Genomic DNA, 21971 nt, shown 5'->3' with positions numbered 1-21971 from the left:
TTAATCAATCAGAGTCTTTGGCCTGGAAAATGAGGTAAGCAATGGTCTTACTACACCAGCAGCCAACTGTGCTGCCCAGTACTCTCTCATTGTTTCCTTGTACTCCTCCATCTGTCCCTATCTATCTGTCCTCCTTGTAATATACTTAGTGTGGAAGCTCTTTCGACCATGGGCTATATTTTTGTTCTATGTTTCTCCAGAAGTTAGCACAATGGAGTAGTACAATGGGGTCCCATCACAGCCACCTCCACTTCTCCCCTGGAGAAGGGGCGAGAAGTTAGCACACCCCCTCCCCCCATCCTGGCAATGTTCCCCTGCTAGGTCTTAAAACAAGGTAGTACAAATAATTAATAATTAGGACCTAACTTTCTGGCTCATTACCCTAACTGAACTTCCAAAGTCATGGAATTTTGCCATTGCTTCTTGTCAGAGCAAGTACTTTCTACGGAAGTGAAAATGCAGAATATTGCACTACTGACACTCCTCCACGTCGTCCTGTCACAGCCACTCAGTTGAAACAATTCCCTGGTTACTTCTCCTCTGAATGGGCTATTACAGGCAACATAAACCTGGTACCAGCAAAAGTGATAGCCAGAAATTGCTTATGTCATGCTCTTGATTGTACCAATAAGATATACCATGAAAAATTGTCAGCTACGACTTATTTCTCATTTTATATTTAATAGCAGCCAAGGTCTCTCCATTAGCAGGTTGTGATTTTTTGAGACATACAGCTTTAATTAAGCTACTACAAAAATATACTTTTGCCTTCAAGGGTGAAGTATTGCAGAGGGGACAATACAATGCTTTAGGGACAGACTTCTTGGAGCTACTTGTTTGGTGGCAGGAAACAATCTCAAACATATGTCATCAGAGCTCAGTTCCACTTCACACAGGGATGTATGAAAGCCATCACATCCCTTGAGAACTCTTAGCTGCAATGAGTGCTGTGTATATTATGAAAGCTAATGGCTTGTACTTACACTAGGATCTTAGAAGTTTCTTTGGATGGAACAAACTGAACCTATAACAGTTTGAAAGGCTATTATCATAGATTTTCAAAGTTTTGAATGTTCATTAGAATCCATGGACAGTGCCTTGATAAAAATGTCGCCTTTTTCATAATCAGGGTGTTTCAAAGAGTTGAAATGCATGGTCCGGGTATTACTGTTATTATGTTATTTAGCAATTTATTTGTACTACCGTAACATCTGCGGTCCTAGTGATAGACAAGTACCCCATAGTATTTTGATAGCTGGTTAGCACACACACAAAAAAGTAATCTCTGCTCCAGAAAGCATTCGGTCCAATTTTAAGATGATACAGTAATTCCATATGAGAACAAGAAAACAATGAGACAGTAATGGGCAACAAAAGGGGCAATTGTGACTCAAATGTGCCAACAACATGTGAGTAAAGAATGTGCTTTGTAAGTATAAATTTAGTCTGAAAAATGTAAGCAGCTATTGTAGTTGCAGTGAAGAGCTTTCCTTCTTTTCACACACAGTATATTTATAAAATAGTTAGGAAATAGGATCAACTTGTGTAGACAGCACTGAAAAAGCTTTATTTGTGATCACTATGACATTGCTTGAGTGTAGAATAATTAGTGCGAATTTCTAGTCTCTAACACTGGCTTTTGGGTTCTAAGAGAGGAGCAGGCTTATGGCTTTTCCTGTAATTGGGGGCCATACCAAATATATGTTTAGATATGGACCTGGACTATGGAAGTAACTTGCCAGCAAACACCTCTGGAATTTACCTAGCATTACCTAAACCACAGAACTGTCTATAGGGGCAGGCTCCATCTTCAAAATGAACTTGTAGTCGTATTAAATGACTTGATCAGATCATCTCTTCTGCACATAGTGTAGAAGTAAATGCTAAAAACATGACCTAAGCAGGAGTGTTTCTGGTAACAGAAAGATTATGACTTTTAAGCCGATGGGTATTCCCAAGAAGTGTGCCAACCTAGGGACATGGCAGGCACAGTCCCCAGTATAAGGATTCCAGCTGAGTCAGCCAGAATTCCTTCGTGGGCCTCCGAGGGAGTCCCTGCTAGAGGAATAACTCAGCCACCCTTTTAGAGCATGCACTTTTCCCAGCTGTATATTCAGCCAGCTGTGCAGGCTGATGTGGAGTAGAGTGCAAGGCTATGACTCCGTTCTGCCTCGTTGGACAGCTGCAACCTGTGGGGGCTCGAGGAAGGAACAGGAGCTGTGCTTGCTAGTGGATTTTTGATCAGCCTCATATAATGAGCAGGAGTAGCTCCAGAACGGGGGACTCCACTGAGAAATTTAGTTACCTGACCTACAGAAGTGTTGGGAGCCATGGTTTTAGCTTGGACCATCTTCCCTTAACATCTCTGAATAGCTGAGAGCTGCAGTCATTTTCTCTTAATTAAAAACAGGATCCTGACTATTATAGCACTCCTAATATTTTCCCCCTTTGGACTAAGGAAGAGCCAATCTTTCTCCATCATTGAAAAGAAGTCCACAGAATGGCTGTCATAAGACCCCTGCACAAATATTCCCTTGGTTACCACCAAAAATATTTTTTATCTGTGAGTAGAGATGGTCCATGCTAAAACTGTGGCTCCCAAAACTTCTGTAGGTTGGGCAAATTTGGAGCTAGATTTCTCAGTGCAGTCCCAAATTCTGCATCTGAATAACCCCTACCTTCTGGAAATGTTCTTAACCATTTCTTTCCATTTGTGAACCCAGTGAAACACCTGTTTTGACAAGTTTGTTCTAGTTGATATGTGCATAAAGCATTGGGCTTGGGGGGCTAAAACCCTAGGTTCTAGACTCAACTCTGCCATTAACCTGGTTAACCTTTGTTAAGTCACTGAACATCTGTTTTCCTTGCTTTGTTTTGTGTGTCCTATTTTATACTTTTACATAGTAAAATGGGACCCCCCCACCTTGATGACAGTTTCTGTATGCTACTGTAAAACAAATAATAAGCTAGAAAAAAGCCACCGCTGCTATTCATTTTGGATGAGTCAATGACAAAATCATTTCAGTTGCCTTAGCTATGTGAAGATTTGCCTATTCAAAAGGCAGTTCTTATACCCTTTAGAATATCCACCTGCTTCAAGGATTACATATTCCTTAGTAATACGAGCGGTAGCAGGAGTGGGCGTGCATAGGGTCTTGTATAACAAAGGAATCAGTATATACCAGCATATAAAAAACAAATGCTTCTTCATTCTCCTGTTATACGTGCCTGTTTAGCTTTTCTTCTGTGTTCTACAAGGGCTACAGAGATGACTGTTTCTAAGAATAAAAAAAGGAAAATGCCTTTGGAATTGTGGTCTCACATTCAAAAGCCATAGGACAAGACTGTAGGACTCCTGCTTATTGTGTTAACTTATTTGCTTTTCCTCCTAAAAGCATTTACCCTTAAGGAAAAGACCTTGCTGATTACAATGCCCTTTATCTATGCTGGAAGATATAACAATTGGCAAATAGGCACAATGAATCATTTTAAAGTAGCTACAAAGCTGTGGGTAAATTAATCTAAGAGTTGCTGCCACTTTTAAAAGACTGACATTCAACCACGTACTAGTTCGAGTTCTAATGGGATGTAAATTGTTTTGCACAGTACAGACTTTAAGTAACATTTCCTAATGAACCTAAGTTCAGATCAGTCCCAGATTATTTTTATTTTCCTCATGGAGGGTTTCACTTAATTTTGGGGACACAGACCTTTTTTTTAAAAAATTAGCCAAATTACACACAATGTAGCTTTGAAGTGAAAAGCAGAAAAACAAAAATACCGAAAAGAAATATTTTGATTCTTTCAAAAAAGACCATAAGGATATTTTCAGTTGAAACTACCCAATGAATTTGACAGGAGTTTATTAATTGCTTTGTTCCTTCCCAACAGGCAATCTTTAGCAAAAAGGAGCTTTGCAGGAAACATGTTGTTTACTTTTACTTGGGAATATCAAGTCCCATTTTCAGAAGCAACTTAGTTCACACAGGGCACATCTACATGTGAAATTAGCACAATACAATACATTCTGGGGCTATTTATGCCAGTGTTTATTGCTCCTGGGTGCAGTGTTTACATGCGCTCCCAGGACCACACCATGTTGAGCTGGGCTGTCGCCACCCTGGCTGGTAGGGGGCTGGAGGATCAGCCTGCCGGCCCGGGGCTGCTCTGACCTGGCTCAACATGCTGCAGAGGAGCATGAGAGTATTTCACTGCTAGCCAGCAGGCGATCCCACACTGTAGCACCCTTATGCCCCATCAGTGTCTACTCGGTGCATTGTGGAGAAGAAAATAACCTCGCTGTAGGATAGTACTTGTGTTGGGCAGTACTAACCTACAGCACAGTGAATTAGTTTACTCCAGCCTAATAGCATCACACATGTAGATGGAGGTACTTTATGGCGAGGCTAATTAGGCATCTGAAAAAATAGCTCACTGAATGTGTTTTGTTTCAAAGCACCCCACCACCAGGTTTTCAGTGCAGGAACTCTGAAACATATGACGTGGAAGGCTGCCAGAGTGCTCTGATTTCGGTGCTTCAGCAGATTTCATTAATCGAGTCTGCTCCGATGCAATGGGTTTCCAATGCAACACTGCAGGCTCCCCACGTGTCTGTAGGAGCCCTGTATGCCAAGTCCAGGGTCATTGCCACAAAGCATGCCATACCCACTCATTCTCCTTTATGCCACCTGCCTCCTTCTATTCAGCACACATCAAATCCCAGACATGAGGTAGCTGCCTAAGCCCCTCTACATAAAACCCATGGTAGACGTAGGTTCACAGTCACTCTGGGGGGCCACACTGCCTTATTTCCAAGAATTGGCACATGCTGAGATGGGTTGAGTGGGTGGGGAATGCTTCCTGAGAGTAAGCCAGAGTGCAAACAGAAGCAATGTAGACAGGCCCTTAAACACTTCAAAAAGTTAGACGTGTTGTGTTTTTATATATTTTCAAAGTTCAGTGGTGCTAAATAGACAATAAAAGCTCCATAATTGCTTACAGAGTAATCATCTTCCAGAGACTTAGTTAAAGTTGAGGAGCATCCTATGGAAAGATACATCAGTTTCTGATACAAAGACCAAGAAAATAGGTTATGAGTTTATGACTGAGAAGATCTAACCAGAGGGAGAAAAATATAAAGTAGGGGGGAAAGTCTCCCTTTCACAAAAAGTCTGGAACTTCTAACCTGCCAGGAAGGAAGAAATAGTCTGAATTCTTCCCCAGTTAAACTGTTGCAACAGAAAAAGAAAATCCTGACAGATGAGAAAAAGAGGGTCCTGCGTTTGACGTTTATGAGTGGGAGGCAGCGTTCCCAGATGTTCGCAAGAACTTCCAACTTCAAAATCAAGTTCCATTCAGTCCAATAGCCCATTTAATTCATTTTTGTTTCCCACATTTACCCTGCTGCAGCAAGTTATACTAAGAGAACAAGCCCAGTTGCATGGGACCAGACTACAGGAATTCAAATGTCTTTCCCATATCTTAATTTCTATTCCAAGTCTTTTAAGTAATACATTGCATGTTGCCACAAACTAATTGCTCGTACTCATGAAAAAAAAATATTATAGTAACCAGAGACCAGTTATATTCTCAGAACTAGAGGTCTTTGTGTAAAATAAAGTGTATGACTAACCGGCACAATACGCAAGCTAGCTCAAGACAAAGAACTGGCATTGGAAACAGGATGACTGCATTAGCTGACACTTCATCTAGTTCATTCAGAGCTAACTTTGGTGTCTCCACATGGTAGTGGGAGGGGATGGAGATATACTGCTGTAGGTGGGGACACTCTTCAGGCCTTCTGCTGAAGCTGTGGTACAGTGCAAAAAAAGAATTCCAGATTCATTGATGAAAAAGCAGTATGAGTTTCTTGTTTAGCAGTTACAGCTGTCATTCAGAAAGGGAAATAAGTAGGTTCTGGTTCCTGCTCTCAGCTTGTTTCTGTATGTTATCTAAAGGCTGTTTAATGTAAATTCAGACCAGACCAAAATGTAGGCCTCCCCTCTTCCATGTGAGTGCCCTTGGCTGCTTGTACACGCCATGGGGGGATTTACTTTGGTTTAATTCTCCCTAAATTGAAGCGGTGGGTTTTTAAAAACACTGCTTCAATTTAGGGTGAAGTAAACCCCTGTGGCATGTACACAAGGGTTGGGCCCAGTGGCTCTCTGCTTTTTTTTTTTCCTTCAGTGGAGCCTCCCTGCATGGGCTGCCACCGAGCTGCCTGCATGGGCTGCCTGCAAGCCCCTGAGCTGCACAGGGCCCGGTGCTTTCCTCTGTGACTGTAAGGTAGCAAACTGAAACACCTTGGACATGTTTTATTTTGCTGTGTCCCAAAGTTATTTAATGTGCAATACACCACCAACAGTCTAAATAGCCATGCCATTAAAGCGGTGTAAAAGGGCATTTAAGCTGCTTTAAAGGCCAATTTTGTGGCGTGTACAAAGGCCACTTGTGACTAGATTAACCAGCCAGATACCCCCTCTCTCTCCCTGTCTCCTCTCTCTCTCACTCTCTGTCTCTCTGCATCCCAATGGATCTGATTTCTTTTCCACACAATGGCAAAGTTCCAACCAGGAAGGTGGACGATACCTGCCTCCCTGCTCTTCCCAGTGGCTTGGTGATTAGGGCACTTTCCTGGGTGATGGGAGCTATGGCTTTGAATCCCTCTGAGGCTGAGGAAGACATTAAACCTATCACTTTGTCCTCTAAATGTTACCTAAAAGGGCCACCTCCTCCTGCGGCTGTGTTTTAACATAAAGGTTGAGACCCATTCCACTCTTTGAATAAAGAAGTGGAATGCCCCACCTTCAGATGCAGATTCAGGCCATGAGTTCTGGGTGGAAGAAGGTGCCTTCCTAGTAGCCCTGAGTAAGGCATTTTGGGGTCATTAGACAATGTTACTTAAAGTCTCCACTATGCAAAAAATATCCATTCTATTAGATTTATATGCAACAAATTATATCAGCTTTTGAGAGAGTATGTTGACAATTTTGCATCCCACTCTAAGGTGCTTAACCATGTATAAGGAGCCTGGGCACCTCACTCAAAGGCCTAGAACTTAGGCACTATAGGGTGCATCTGCACATGCAGTTAGCGCAACACAATAAAATCTGGCGCACTTTCCTCCAGAGCTTACTTCTCCCAGGCGTGCTGTTTGCATGTGCTCCTGGGACTGTAGCATATTGAGCTGCATTGGACCAGCCCCAGCTGGCAGGGGGCCTGGGGATTCAGCCTGCCAGCCCAAGGCTACTCTAACCTGGCTTAACATGCTGCAGAGGAGCTGATTGTGGCATAAGGGTACTCCACTGCAGGGCTAGCTAGCAGATGGCCCCCACAATGAAGCACCCTCATGCCCCAGCCTGCCCCATCAGCATCTACACATATGTTGCAGTACATTAAATATCACTGTGACAGAACAGTATGGCAGTGTTTATTAGTTTACTGCAGCCTAATAGGGCCACACATGTAGATGCTGAGACTTTACTACAGAGCTAATTAGACAACTCCACAGAAAACATCTCATGTAGATATGCCCATAATGTCTGATTTTAGGTCCATAAACCTGTATGTGTATATATATGTCCATATGCATATATATGTGTGTGTGTGTGTATATATGCATATGGACATATATATATATATATATATATATATAAGCTGTAAGTGACTGAGCTAAGGTCACACAGGAAGTGTGTGGCAAATGAAGAAATGGAGCCCATATCTCCCAAATAATAATTTCCCTTGCTATTCAGCAAGCTGCCTGGTCATTTCCACCTCCAATATTGGTATGATTCATTTGACATGCATGGACTGATATTTCTGGAGTTGCAGATGGCACCAAACTATGGGATGAGGTAAATAAACTAGAGGGCAGGGAGCGAATCCAGGCAGATTTGTACAGGCTGGGGAAGTGAGCAGAGCAGCATAGGATGCAGTTTAACAAGGATAAGTGTCATGTGTTGCACCTGGGGAGGAAGAATCATCAACACTCCTATAGCCTAGGAGGTACCACTCTAAGTAGCACAAATAAGGAAAGGGATCTCAGAGTCATAGGCAACTCCAAAATGAACATGAGTCACCAGTGTGATGAAGTAATAAGTAAAGCTAATTGCACTCTTTCTTTCATAAGTAGGTACATCACAAACAGGTCTAGGGAGGTGATACTTCCTCTCTATGAAGCATTGGTCAGGCTGCAGCTGGAGTACTGTGTCTAGTTTTGGGTGCTGCAATTCAAGAGGGATGTAGATAACCTGGAAAGGGTTCAGAGGAGGGCCACTCATCTGGTTAAAAACCTACAGGAAAAACCCTACAAGGACCGGAATTGATTCAGCCTCCGCAAGAGAAGACTCAGAGGTGATCTTGTGGCCATCTACAAACTCATCGTGGGGGACAGCAGGAAATATGGGATATGATACTTACCTGGGCACCCATCGAGGTAACTAGAAACAATGACCACAAACTGAAGGAGAGCAAATTTAGACTGGACATCAGGAAAAAATTATTTACAGTGAGGGTTGCCAAAATATGGAATACACTTCCAAGGAAGGTGGTGCTGTCCCCTTCCTTGGAGGTATTTAAGGGGAGATTGGACAGACACCTGCCTGGGGTCATCTGACCCTGGCACTCTTTCCTGCCCAGGGCAGGGAGTCGGATTTGATCTAATAGGTCCCTTCTAACCCTAAAATCTATGAAATCTATGAAAATAGCCCTCACAAATAAGTTTTTTCCTTGTTAAGGGCAAAATGTATTCCAGTGCAAAAAAGCCTGCACAAACCTCTGAATTGGGGGTTGATCACAGGTTTAATTAAAGCCTTGAACTGACCTGCTGCCCTAGGATGAATATCACCCCAAATTTCTGTATACTAGCCTGTTGCAAGTGAACAAAGTGGGCACATGTGAGTTTGGCTGCTAGAGGGTGCATCTACATGTTCTTACTGTGCCTTTGCTACTGCACATTAAGTTTAGTACCTCTAATATGAGGTACTAGATCAGGGGTTGTTACGTCTCAGCTCTGTGTTCTTGGGGAACCCTAGCACAGGATGCAGCCCATCTGACTCGCAAAGAATTCCCCCTCCCTCCCCTCCTCTACCTAAATGAAACTGATTAAGATGCAGTGGGAGACGCACCTAAACCCCTCCAGATAAGAGTGACAAGAGTGAAACAACTGCCCTAGGTCTCATTTGCATCGGAGATGGAACCAGATGACAACTCATTTACATGGGAGATGGAAAACAGAAAGCCTGAAGCAGAGACTGCAGTGAATTCTGGGATCAGAGAATCAGGGGAGCACTGCATGATCGGGAATCTGTGCTACAAATGCTAATCAACCCATGTTTACACACACCCAGCTCAGCATTTATCAGACCAGTTCTAATCTGGATTTACAAAGGACTCCACCCCCCCCCCCCCAAGTTTAATAGGCATCTCGGGCCGTACATTCCCCGGTCTCGCTATGGGAGGCATATTTAAACTTGATTAACTAAAACTTGGTTGCCAGGTTAGGGAATGCTGAGGCAAGAGACCGAGTCAGAGGGGGTATGGGCAACATTTGAACAATGGTAAAGGGTTCATCACAGCATCCAGCCCATTGGAGCCCTGACCACAAGTGTTGTCATACTTCTCCCAGGATGACTGGTGGAAGTCCTCCTGCCCAAAGGTTATAAACACCCCAAAAATTGCCTTAAGTCTGTTAAAAGACTATAGTAAGATCTGGAAAAGTCATGCTAAGCTGAGGCTTGTTCACAACAAGTAAAAATGCAAAACCCTGATGCTGCAAGCTATCTATTGTTTCTGAAGAAACCATGAGATATCTCATCAGTATATCTGCTATCCATAGGAATTTCAAGCTGGCTCCCAAGTATCTGGTTACTCCCTAACCTTATGTGTTTCCTGATTATCAATCAGTTTCTTGAGATGTTCCAAACCAGATAACCCCTTGTCAATAGAAAAGACAATGGTTTTCACTATTGAGAATGCTTTGAAGAAGCTGACCTGAGGGTATAAAAATCTGTGAAAAAGCAGCATGTGTGCGCTTCAAGAAGAAAAAAATATACCATCTGATACCATCCACTGTTCTTCTCAAGAGGCTGGAGGAAACATATCTTCCTTCAAGGATTGTGCTACAAACTTTACCTGTCAGCTTTGCAACCCGAGTACCTTGGACTGGTGAGATCCCAGCACTCTCACTCTCTCTCTCTAGGCATAAATTTCTGAACCTGAACTGTACTAGTTAAGCTTGAGCTAAGTTTCCCCAAATACTTAGTGAAACCAGGATAGTATTGTCATTGTTTGTGTTTGTTTTCCTTTGCATGTCTATCACTACTAGTACCATTATATATTTCAGATACTTAGCAATGAATAACTTTTATAGTCAAACTGGTAGTACCTGGGTACATTTTTTCTTCTCTACTTCTCCATCCTCACTTACTCTGCAGCAATGCTTCTTTTACCTAAGCTAAAGATTCCTGTGAAGCCCAAAAATACTGTGGGGTCTGTTCATCAAGAGGCTAAAGATTGGGATGTGCTGAGTTTGAAACACATAAGGGATCGGCTTGTACAGGCTGATTGACCCAGTTTGGCTCAGATGTGCCCTAATGAACTGAATGCTGGCCCATGAGGGTGTCAGCTGGACACCCAGCTGGATTCAAAGGGATTCTGTTTACTTGTGTGCTTGTGTCTGACTGCAGTGTATTGTTGCTCTGATGAACTGTTCCTTGGCTTACGAGGGTGTCAGCCTGTCCATGCTGATCAACCTGGCCAGGTCAGGCATGTCATGTTAATCTGTGGGTGTTTGTGTGTATGACTGATTTGGTGACTGGAGGAACCCAACTCCATTGAAACTGAATCCTACAAGATAGCTTCACTGGGGGTACAGACTTGCAGAAGGGAGAGATACAGCTCCGTATAGAAACACAAGTAACACAAGCAGCACATTGACAGAATTACCAAGACCCTAGAAATGTATCCCTAATAAATGAGCACACCCCAAAGTAATGGGCAATTCTGGTAATAGGGTGGGCAAAATGTCGTCTGCAAGCCAGGTGCAGCTCACCGAGCCATTCTATTTGGCCTGCAGGGCCCCTAAAAAATTTAGAAAATTAATATTAATCTGCCCTGGGCTGCCTGTCATGTGACCCTCAATGATTTGCCAAAACTCAGTAAGCGACCCTCCATCCAAAATAATTGCCTCCTCCTGTACTAGGTAAAGGTGCAGAAGCTGTGCTAATGCACAGTAGCAAAAGCGAATGCGGGGGTTTTATGCTTAATGCACAGTAGACTCATTTTTCTGCGCATTAGCACAGTTCTTGCCATGACGCGCTAATGCACAGTAGAAGAGTCGACTGCGCATTAAGGTGTCTTGTGTAGAAGCACCAGGAAGTTTTTTCCTTTGTGTAATCCTAGTAGCTCCCTAGTTCATAGAAGCTAAAATATCTCCTCTGCCTCTTTAAGGGGAAACTTTTCCATGTCATGTTTTCTAGCAGCTGTAGGCTGCATCCTGTCAGCTGTTTGGTTGATGTCTGAATCAGCTGTTAGAGCTGCATGTCCTTGGATCTGGAACAAATACAGGGCCTCTTGGCTCAAGTACAAATGCTTTCACATTTCTTGGTTCAGTCTGCTTCTGAGCAGCTTTTCATTAGCTCTTGAGCTGGAGGGGTGGATTTTGATGTGAATTAATCATCTCCATGGGAAAACAAGAAAAGAAAACTGACTAAAATGATTGATCAGTTCTAATGTGCATTTTAGTTTTGTCCATGTGTCACTACAAATGGTTTTCCTATCTGCGCAACAAATGTTGTCCATTTCAGCTAGGAGTCTGGTCTCCGAAAGCCCAAAAAACAGGACCGATGAAGGACTGATTATAAAATACCCACATCTATTGAAATGCAGTACCTTGTCAATTTGATTAAAACGAAGTCATTGGGCCAGGTCTTTAGCTAGTATAAATCACCACAACTTTAAGAAGCTATATTAGCTGATAATGATTGGGGATCCAGGCTGCTGACGAGAAAGGAGAATGGGAAAGAAGGGAGGAAGTGCCAAAGCACTGAGAACAGGATCTTCACCTCTGAATTATTAATTTGGGTTAAACCTGGGCTGGCCTAGTAATTGCCGACACTAGTGTTAAAAGGCCAATTACACAGAGTTTCTAAGAGTTCTTCAGAAATCTATGATGCCATTGCTGAGCTATTCGCTGAAGAATTCACCACCCACTGTGACATTCCAGTTGTAAAGATGACCTGGAAAACATGAACCAAATGTTAACTAATGCGATGTCATCTCCCTGATGACAGCTTATATCCCAGCACTGTTAATAACTTCACTACTTACCCAGTTAATGTGCAAAGTGCCTCCCATGTACCCCCCAGCATCAACTGTCCCATCTCCAGCTGTCAAAACATCCAGCTTCACCCCGACAGCTGCTTTGATGCAGTGAGACACTGTCCGTGCAAGGCTCGGTGGCATATTGGAAAATGACAATGTGAAGACTGGAAAAACTACACTGTAGTTAATATGAAAACGAATAACCAGGGGCTACTTCCTCAGATTCAGACTAAATTATCCCTGTCTCATTTCCATCCTATTACTCACATCCATTGTTAGCAAGAGAGGTAGGGAGTCATCCCCTCTCTGCTAAGAGTTGCTGAAGGCCATCTCCTGTGTGGTTGAACTGTCCATACTAAACAGAAAGAGCTTGCTTTTATAATGAAGGCAGGAGTGTTGATCCTTGGTCCTTCCTTGGTCTTTGGTCTTGGGTTCCTTGGTCTTGGGTTTTGCTGCAGAGCAGGGGAAAGCACCAGTGCAGAAGGGGCAGCAGAGCACCAGGGGATTTTCTTCCAGAGGTCAACATGTCCACACAGGGAAAGGCAGGCATAATTATAGTTAATGCTGGCTGGCCCAGGTAACAATAGCAGTGAAAATGCAGTGGCACATGCTTTAACCCTCAGGGTATTTACACTACATCTGGCAGAGTTTCCCTCTGGTTTTTAATACATGCTAAGGTGCATGCTGGTTTTCTTTGCATTTATTGTTGCCCATGTCAAGCAAGCAGGAGTATGACAAGCAAACTAACACGACGAACTACCTCTCCAGCACATGCTACAGTTGCACCTTCATTGTGCTCTGAGTCTGTTTCCCTTGGAGGGTGGGAAAAAGTATGTGGGGGGGTCAAATGGGGCAAGCTTCCCGGATGCCAATTTTGGGGAGCAAGTGAAGAAAAGTATCTGCTGCTGGCAATCACAAACCAGAAGTTGCCACTTTTGCTTTTCCCAGGTTGCATCCTGCTGGGGAAAAAAAATGCCCAAGCTGATCAGCAGCAGGGCAGGAAGCTGGTTGTGGCAAGGGCTTTTTATGTGAGAGAGAAAATGAAGAGAAATTGTGTCTTCAAACTCCTTTGAGCATTACTGCTTCTGTTTTTCCTCTCTCCTCTTGTAAGCTCTTCAGAGTAATGACTGTCTTCTGCTCATGTTTGTACAGTGCCTGAAACAGAGGCTCCAAGCTTGCCTGGAGCTACGACTGGATAGCGTTAGTATTAATAATAACAGTAATAGTTGTTGTTGTTGGGCAAAGTGCAAAGCTAAAAATCTGCTATGCAAGAAACAATCCTGTATGCACATAGAGATCCACAAAGTATGCACACACTGAATATTTACACATGGAATATCTTAGCACCAGGCAAATGTGAAGGGATTACTCAAATCTGGGTCTTGGAAAAGGGAAGGAGGGGAACAGCTCTTACTTGTATGATTGGTCCAGAAGAAAAAGGAAGGGAACTCAGTGCGGTAAACCTGCTAGCGTCCTCCTAGCAGAGAAAATTGTTTTTATTTCATCTGCTGGGGGCACCTAATGTGTGCAGCAATTTTCAAGCAGAGTTTTTGCCATAGTCACTGCCTCTATCTAGCTTTTCAGAGGAAAAAGGGGGCAATAAACAAGTAAGCTGGTGATTGCTGACTGACCATATCTACGGGGTATTTTATTTAGGTATATAATATATATGTGGATGTACATGTCTGTGTGTGGAGGTGGGAGAGAGGAATCTGCTTTCCTTTATCTGTCTGCTGAAGCAAGGCAAACCAAATGAAAGCAGACTTTTAACAGTGAGATTCTGAGGACAGGCTTTTTATTCCAGGAAAATATTGCTTTGTTCAGATCTTCACAGAGAAGGACTGTTGGAACTAGAATCTACCCATGTATCCTCTACCTCGTGAAATCAGCTTTTACCCTGTTCTTCAAAAGAGAAATCTCTCTTCTCTCAACAGAGCCCAACTTTGATCTTCCCCCTATGCAGAGCGCTTGTCCATACAAAAGCTTGTTCAGAAATGCCCACACCTGTTCGTGCCTTCAAATTCCACATCTGGTTACTACATAATGCATCAGCTGGATTTGTAGTCTCTCACTGTCTCTTTCTCTTATTGCTGGCACATCTATCTCCACAGCATGCAGAGCACAGCTGAACCAGTTATATGGTGACTTTCTGATTTTAATGCTTGTGTCCTGTTGCCGGTTGTTCCTTTACTTATTAGAACGGCCTTTTATAAGCTCAAAAAGGGACAATTGTGGCTTTCTTTCCTCCGCGATGCTCCATGTGTATGTTGTCACTCAGGATTTTAAAATGGAGAAGGTGAGATCATCAAGTGTGATGAGCAGGGCTCTGCAAGCACTTCAGACTGGCAGCAGTGGAAACAAATGGAAGAGCCCTTCCATGCAGTGGAATGGTATTTGGAGGCAACCAGAGAAATTAGAGCTGAAAATACATGTTAGGAGCCTGATTCAAAGTGCACTGATGTCAATGGGTGTTTAGTTGGTCTAATAAAAGATATCAGATTTACCCAAAGGACCTTGTCTGCCTGATGTCAATGGGATTCTTTCAGACTTGGAACTGGGTACTTATGTTCATAACTTCCATTGAAATGAAGGGGATTTTGCTGCTTAAATACCTTTGAGGGTCTTAGCCAGGGTGACCTAGTCCATGGAAAGAGATTCCTGATTGTTTTGGGCTTCACAATTCAAAAAGGATGTTGGAGAAGCTTTAGAGAGTCTAGAGAAGAGCCATGGGCATGATCAGGGGTCAGGAAAACAGACCTTATGACAACAGGCTGAGAGCCCTGGGGCTCTTTAGCCTGGAAAAGCGCAGGCTCAGGGGTGATCTGATGGCCACCTATAAGTTTATCAGGGGTGTTCACCAGGATCTGGGGGAACGATTGTTCACCAGAGCGCCCCAAGGGATTACAAGGTCGAACGGTCATAAACTATTACAAGACCGTTTCAGGCAGAACATAAGGAAGATTTTCTTTAAGGTCCAAGCCCCCAAGGTCTAGAATAGCCTGCCATCGGAGGTGGTTCAAGCACCTACATTGAACGCCTTCAGGAGAAATTTGGGTGCTTATCTTGCTGGGATCCTATGATCCCTGCTGACTTCCTGCCCTTCAGGCAGGGGGCTGGACTCGATGATTTTCCAAGGTCTCTTCCAGCCCTAATGTCTGCGAAATCTGTGAAATCTTGGGACACTATTTCATAGCCTAATACTTTTCATTGTCAAGACTTCTTTGTTTCTTATAAGTAGTGTGAACCTTTTCTTCCTTAATTTCATCCTATTAGTCCTAGTTATATCTTTCATGATCCACAATACATTTCTCTTCTTTCTTCACCCCAAAGAGTTCTAAGTGTTCTCTCACCCCCATTTAGAGCAGATTATGGTAGACTTAAGCAGCTATCTGCAAGTCATTCAAATAAAATCAATGATATTTGATGATCATAGAACTAAATTATACATATTGCACTCTTTTAGCCTGGCCTCATAAATCAAGTTCCTCTGACCACCTGGTCATATTCATTGCTCCTCCCTCTTGTCCTGCTCTTTCTGCTAATGAAATGGCCAATACCCAAGTGAGTAGTCCTAGTAGAAATGTACCAGAACCACAGAAAAAACAACTCTATGCTGGTATGTATCATGACACGATGAGTTTGCATCTGCAGCCCAAAATTACATTGGCCTTGTTTGTTCCCATATCACATTGCAAATTTACATCAAATTTTCTATCCGCTATCTTCCATATGTTTCCTTCAGCATACTAATCATTTTCTGCAGTGAAAAATCAGTTCTGTACATCATGTGTCCCACCCCCACCTCATCACCACATCCTCTATCCCCTCCCTGTTTTTTTCATTAAGGCTTTTAAAAAATAACTGTTGGTAGCACAGTCATTCATCAGCTTATTTCCTGGGAAGAGTCGCTGAGAGCAGCTGATGTTCAGATTTTTCACTTTAACAGCTCTTGTAGCAACAGCTGGCTTTAAGAAGCCTTCAGTGCTTCATAATAGTTCTTATTTCTTTACAATATTTTTGTGGGTAGTTTTCAATCGCATTCTTTAAAAAACTGCTTAAACTTGGGGGTGCAATTATATAAGCAGCACAACCATCACATATTAAAAGAACAAACAATATAGTAGCAGCGGGGCTTGCAATGTGGGACACCAACCTGATTTACTATAAAGTTTAACTTTTCATAAGCAGTTATAGCAGAAGACTTCAAAGAGCGGGGAAACCCGGCCTGGAAATTCATTTTTCTCACTTTGACAATGACAAATGAATGCAATCAAGGTGTACACAGTCTTACTCTTAAAAGCTGGTTCTATACAAGGTTCATTTTAGAAACCCAGAAATTATGACCTCCAATCCAGCAAGGTGCTTACAACATGTGACTAAAAGACTTATTGCCTAGCTTAAGGCATGTGCTTTAGTGCCTTGCTAAATGAGGCTCTAAAAATTTACTCAAATAATGTTTCTTTCAAGTTGAGACTATCTAGTGAGGCCTCCAGGTGCCACATTAGGATACAGTCCAGTCTGTATGCAAGCATAGGATGATGGGCTGTCGTACAGTGGCACTGTTCCTCTATTGCCCATCCCTATCAGCAAGTGTTGGAAGCCTGCAAATAAGCATTGACTAATTCCCACTACTTCATTACAGAAGGTAGGGAGCAGTAACTGGTTATAAGGGAGATGATGGAGCTTCTCTAGACAGAGCATCTGGGTTGAATAGTCTTCAGAGAAGAGTTGCTGAATGTGGGGGAGAATGAGAAAGTTAGGATTTGCTATTGCTTTGTTTACCAATCTAGGCTACAGAAAGGGTGCACATTTGAGTTGATACCCCGTGTGTGCATTGTCTTTTGAATGAGGTACTTGTTTTAGAGCTTTTTAACCCTCTACCAACTAAGTATAAAGGTCAAAGAAGTCCTGAAACAGCCACCCACTGAAACATCCTCTCCTGTTCCGCTTTCCCAACAGATACGTAGAAGATGTTAGCCAAGCTGCAAGCAAAAACCAATGCTTATTGTTCACAGCAGGTTTCAGGCCTTCATCTACTCAGTAGATGGAAAAATCCTGAGGCATTCACTCATCTCCCATTGTCAGAGGACATACACAAGCTGTATGCTGGGCTCTGACTAGGGCTACTGTCACAGACTGTAAGGTTGCCAAGATGCACTCCTGGAGCAGGTGGGGAGCAGGGAAAAGGGAGGGGCACTGATTTTAGGAAGAGGCCTCTTCATTGGGAGATAAGGACCCTTGTATTATGAAGTCCATGCCAACTTTACATAAGTAGCAGCCTACTCTTCACCTGGGAAAGATGATTGTCCTTAGTTTCCTCTGTAAATTAATGTTGCACTTATGGGCTCTTTGATCTCACTACAGCGGGGTAAAGGGGAAAGTGATGTGCTTGGAGTCTTTGTTACAGTATCTGAGTTTTTAATCTTAGATGTGGCAGTAAATTTATTTCAAGGAGGGATTGTGTGAACTCCATGTGTGTTCCTAGCCCCAGAAGCACGGATATTCTCAGATGAGAATAAATTACAAGCTACTATGGAAAAAAAAATACAGGGAGTGAGGTTACACTGTTGTTTGTAAAGTTAGAACCTGATACTCTTAATATTTTTAATGGTCTCATATTCTAATTTCCTCCCTAAAATTGCTGCTTTAAATGCAGACTGAGCACAGATAGGATTCCCTTCGTGTTCAGCCAATTTCTTTGCTGTGCGACTGTAGTGGTGGTGATGAGTGTAACGCTCTGAAGAATATCAAGAAAACTAAAAAGAAAAAGTCTGATAGCACAAAGAAAATGCAGAGCTGAGAGCACAGCTGGCTGGCAGCTCTTCTTTTCCCCTGCAGAAGCTTATAAAACCAATGGTTTCTTACAAAGCCTGAAAAGAAGGACTCTTCAAATAGGACTGTGAAGCCAATGAACTCCTAACCTAAAATGACTATAAAAAGACTAAAGCAGGAGGAAGTTTCTAGCTTCTTTTCATTCATTTTTTCATTAGTTAACTAATGATTCATTGTATGTGTACTGGTCATTTATTTAATATAGATTTGCTCACATAGCACCTCATCCCAATCTGAAATGCTCCAAGGGAGACAGCAGCTCTGCATGCTTGCTCCCACACATGGGACTTTGTATGGAGCACACTGAAATGAGAGACTGGTTTGATCATGCAAGGTACTGCTGCCTTCTGTGGTCTGTGAAGCCTCTTCAGTTTCCAGTCACTTTTATGATAGCTCAGAGCACTCAAAGCACTGCAGGAAGGATATGACATAGTTTGGGACCAAGCCATAATACAGTTCTGGAACTCAGCTTTCCCAAGCTTTGGATCTGAGGTTTCACACACACTCCAAAAGCAGAGGATCCTGAAAGGCTAAATAATATTTATCCATCCCAATTTCTATTCTTGTGCCAATGAAAACCTTGAGAATCTTGAAAAAGGAATGTGAGGTCTGGGTTAATGACATAGGTGCCTATTATATGTTTGCTGTCATGACTTCCAATATCTGCTGCTTTACACTCTAGAGAGTCAAAAAAATTAAATTGCCTTAAATAAAAGAAGTAATTGCATATCCTTCACTGGATAAAATGGAACATAAATAGTCTGGTACAAAACTGCAAATATACTATGCGTGATCAAACGTAGATCAGTGTTGCTGCTTTTGTATACAGGGACATGACCATCTAAGTCAATGGTAGAAGTCACAACAGTAAGTCCTGGCTCCTCTATAAAGAAAATACCTGTACAGAAAGATAGGGGGATTCTTTTTGGTCTTAATATTAAGACCATAATTATTTATATTGACCAAAGGATATAGTACACCCTCGGCTATCCAAATCAGTTTGGAAAGCACCCACCAAAAAGCCGTTCAGATAACTCTGTTTATTCAGATAAGCAAAACTGCAGCACCTTATAAAGCAGGGGTGTCAAAGATATCACCTGTGGGCTGGATCTGCCCTGTAGATCCCCATTATTTCCCCCCCCTCCCCCCCCCCAGTGCTGCCCCTGGGTCTGAGCTGACCCATGCACCAGACATGGCCCATATAAACCAGCACCATAGGATGGACCGAAGATGCCAGCTACATGTGGGGCAGGTCCTGGACTGGCTGGAGTGGGTACTGTGTGCAGGATGGTTCCCAGAACACCTGGAACAGGTGCTGTATGAGATGAATCCACCGAAAATGGCACTGGGGGAGGGAGGTCCAGAAGGCCTGATTTGGCCTATGGACCAGCCCCACATTGCTCATCTAGCCCACAGGTCCAGGTAAGCTTAACACCCCAGTTGTAAGAATTACATGGGCTAACAGGATGCAAGGTATAAAACCATATTAAACTTAATCATACGTAGGCAAAACTTAAAAGAGAACCCACTGAACAGAGTCAAATCAATAGTACAATTCATAGAAAGCAGTTTAGTCTCATTGTTTTGTTCTTTTTCAAATGATGTGTTCAGAAATATGACACATTTGAAAAATATGGGAAGCTAAGAGCAAACAACTTTATCCTAATACAGGTCATATTTATCAAATAAAATGTGTATTGAAATCACTGTCTGCCTTTGATAGCTTGCTCTGTACATGTCTATGATGGGAAGGAAGAGCAGTGCTGAGGGGCAGACAAGTGATAAACCTTGTTTGGGGATAAACCTTGATAGGGACAAAGGGGGTCACAGTGGTTAGTACACTCACCCCGGCTATGGAAGACCCCTCCTTCAGGGGACCAGGCCCTTAAAAGTTAGGCAATATGATACCTAACTTACACTGGATCTACTCCTAAGTGGCTAGTTCATGCCTAAGCCCCATTGGGTGTTATCCCACCTAAACTAACTGTAAGGACAGATCTGGTAGCTGTGTTTTGCGGTACCTAAAAGTAAAATAGAAGGGGAGTTGATAGTTCTGCTACCCTTTTGCCAAATAGCTCAGTAATTTAAATACTTGCCTACAGTGTAGGAGATGCAGATTCAACTTCTGTCTATGTTTGTGGGGTTTTGAACATACAGCTCCCACCTGCTTGATAAATGCACTGACCATCCAAATATAGGGTCATCTGGCCTGGGACTTTCCCTTTTTTATCTACTGCTGCTGTTGTACATGCATTGCAGAGAAGTGGCAAGCATCTAACTCATGGTTGTGAATCTCACTTGGCACCAGGTATATGAAAATTAATGCTGAAATGCAGAGGGGATTCCATCCTCTAACTATCCCCTCGTAATTTTAGCCCCATGAGATCTTATGAGTAAAAGACTAGACTGAGTACAGGGAACTTGGAGTGGAGTCCCTGCCTTTCACATGCATTTCCTTTATTACCTTGTGCAAGTCTTCTCCACCCTGAGCCTGCAAACTGCTGTGTAATGCCTCAGGTCCCCCCAAGCAGAACAGACTGTAGGATCAGAGCTGTAGTCACTCCATCTGCAGGACTGCAATAGTAATGCCTCCTTTTCCCCCACCCTTTGTCTCTGCCTTACTCAGATTAGAAGCACTTTGAGAATGGAGTCTGTTTGCATATATACAGTGCCTAACACAATAGACCCTGTAGTTAAAGCCCTGGCAAAACTGAATACCCAGTGCCTATAGGAGAAGCCATAAGGAAAATGACCTAATCTGGTATTTTAGAGATCGATCGAAGTGCAGGTGCTTGATTCTGGTGCAGGTGAGAGTGTCACATTGACAGAAAGTAGAAGTCCTTTATCTACAGAGAAGTTACGGCAAAAGGCAACAGCAATTCAAGGCTTCCCACACTATACTATGAGGATGTACCTCAAGACATGTCATAGATGGGATTTGTAATGTGTTTGTTCATGTGCCACTCTTGGTCTCTGATGCTACGAAGTGGTATATGTAGGAGTGAGTTTGCAATGTGGACATCTGTTGACTAAAAACCAAAAACATTTCACAAATAGCAGTCAAATGACGCTCATCATTTTGAATATCAGCAAACACGCTTCTTTTGAACTGGGATCTTCCATTGTTTTCAAGTGCCAGAATGGCAAAAGGAGTAACTTACTTAGCTAGCAGCAAGAGAAAGCTTTTATCCTGAATGACTAGCATTTTCAAAGGAAATGGAGGGAATTAGGTATTCAAGATACTCTATTAGATCTTGCATGCATTTAGGCTTTCAGGAAATGTCAACATGTAGAGACTATTGCTGGATACAATACGTATTTTACAGACACGTAACATAAAATCCCTTTCATGCCATGCTGTGTACAGAAAATGTATAGAAGAACGAAAAAAACAGGGAAGCCATTGCCTCATTTACACTGCGAATAACCAGACAAGGAAAGACAACCCCACTCCTATGAAATGCCAGCTCTCTTCTGACTAGTGCTGCAGGTTCAGCATTCACCCCCCTTTGCCCGTCCAAAAACACCCCAAACTGAACTGCATGGCAGATGCTGGAGTATACCTAGAATCATTGGAAGAGCTATTGCCAACAGCTGGTATCTTTAGAACCTATTATTCCCTTAGCTATCTATATGAAACTAGAGCTCTCTGGAACAATATGAATTAATTCCCAGCAGTTGTGAATCCTGTATAATTCATTTATTCATGTGCCTGTAAAAGACATTAAAATTTAAGGGTCTGAAATAAAAATGAGTGTAATTGCACCTGTTTTTAGTTTCCTTTCCATTCTGCTGTACCATTTCATTTTTACTGCCAT

This window comes from Alligator mississippiensis, chromosome 3 (genome assembly GCF_030867095.1).
Source record: "Alligator mississippiensis isolate rAllMis1 chromosome 3, rAllMis1, whole genome shotgun sequence".
In the NCBI taxonomy this organism is placed as follows: Eukaryota; Metazoa; Chordata; order Crocodylia; family Alligatoridae; genus Alligator; species Alligator mississippiensis.
This window is presented reverse-complemented; position numbering follows the sequence as displayed.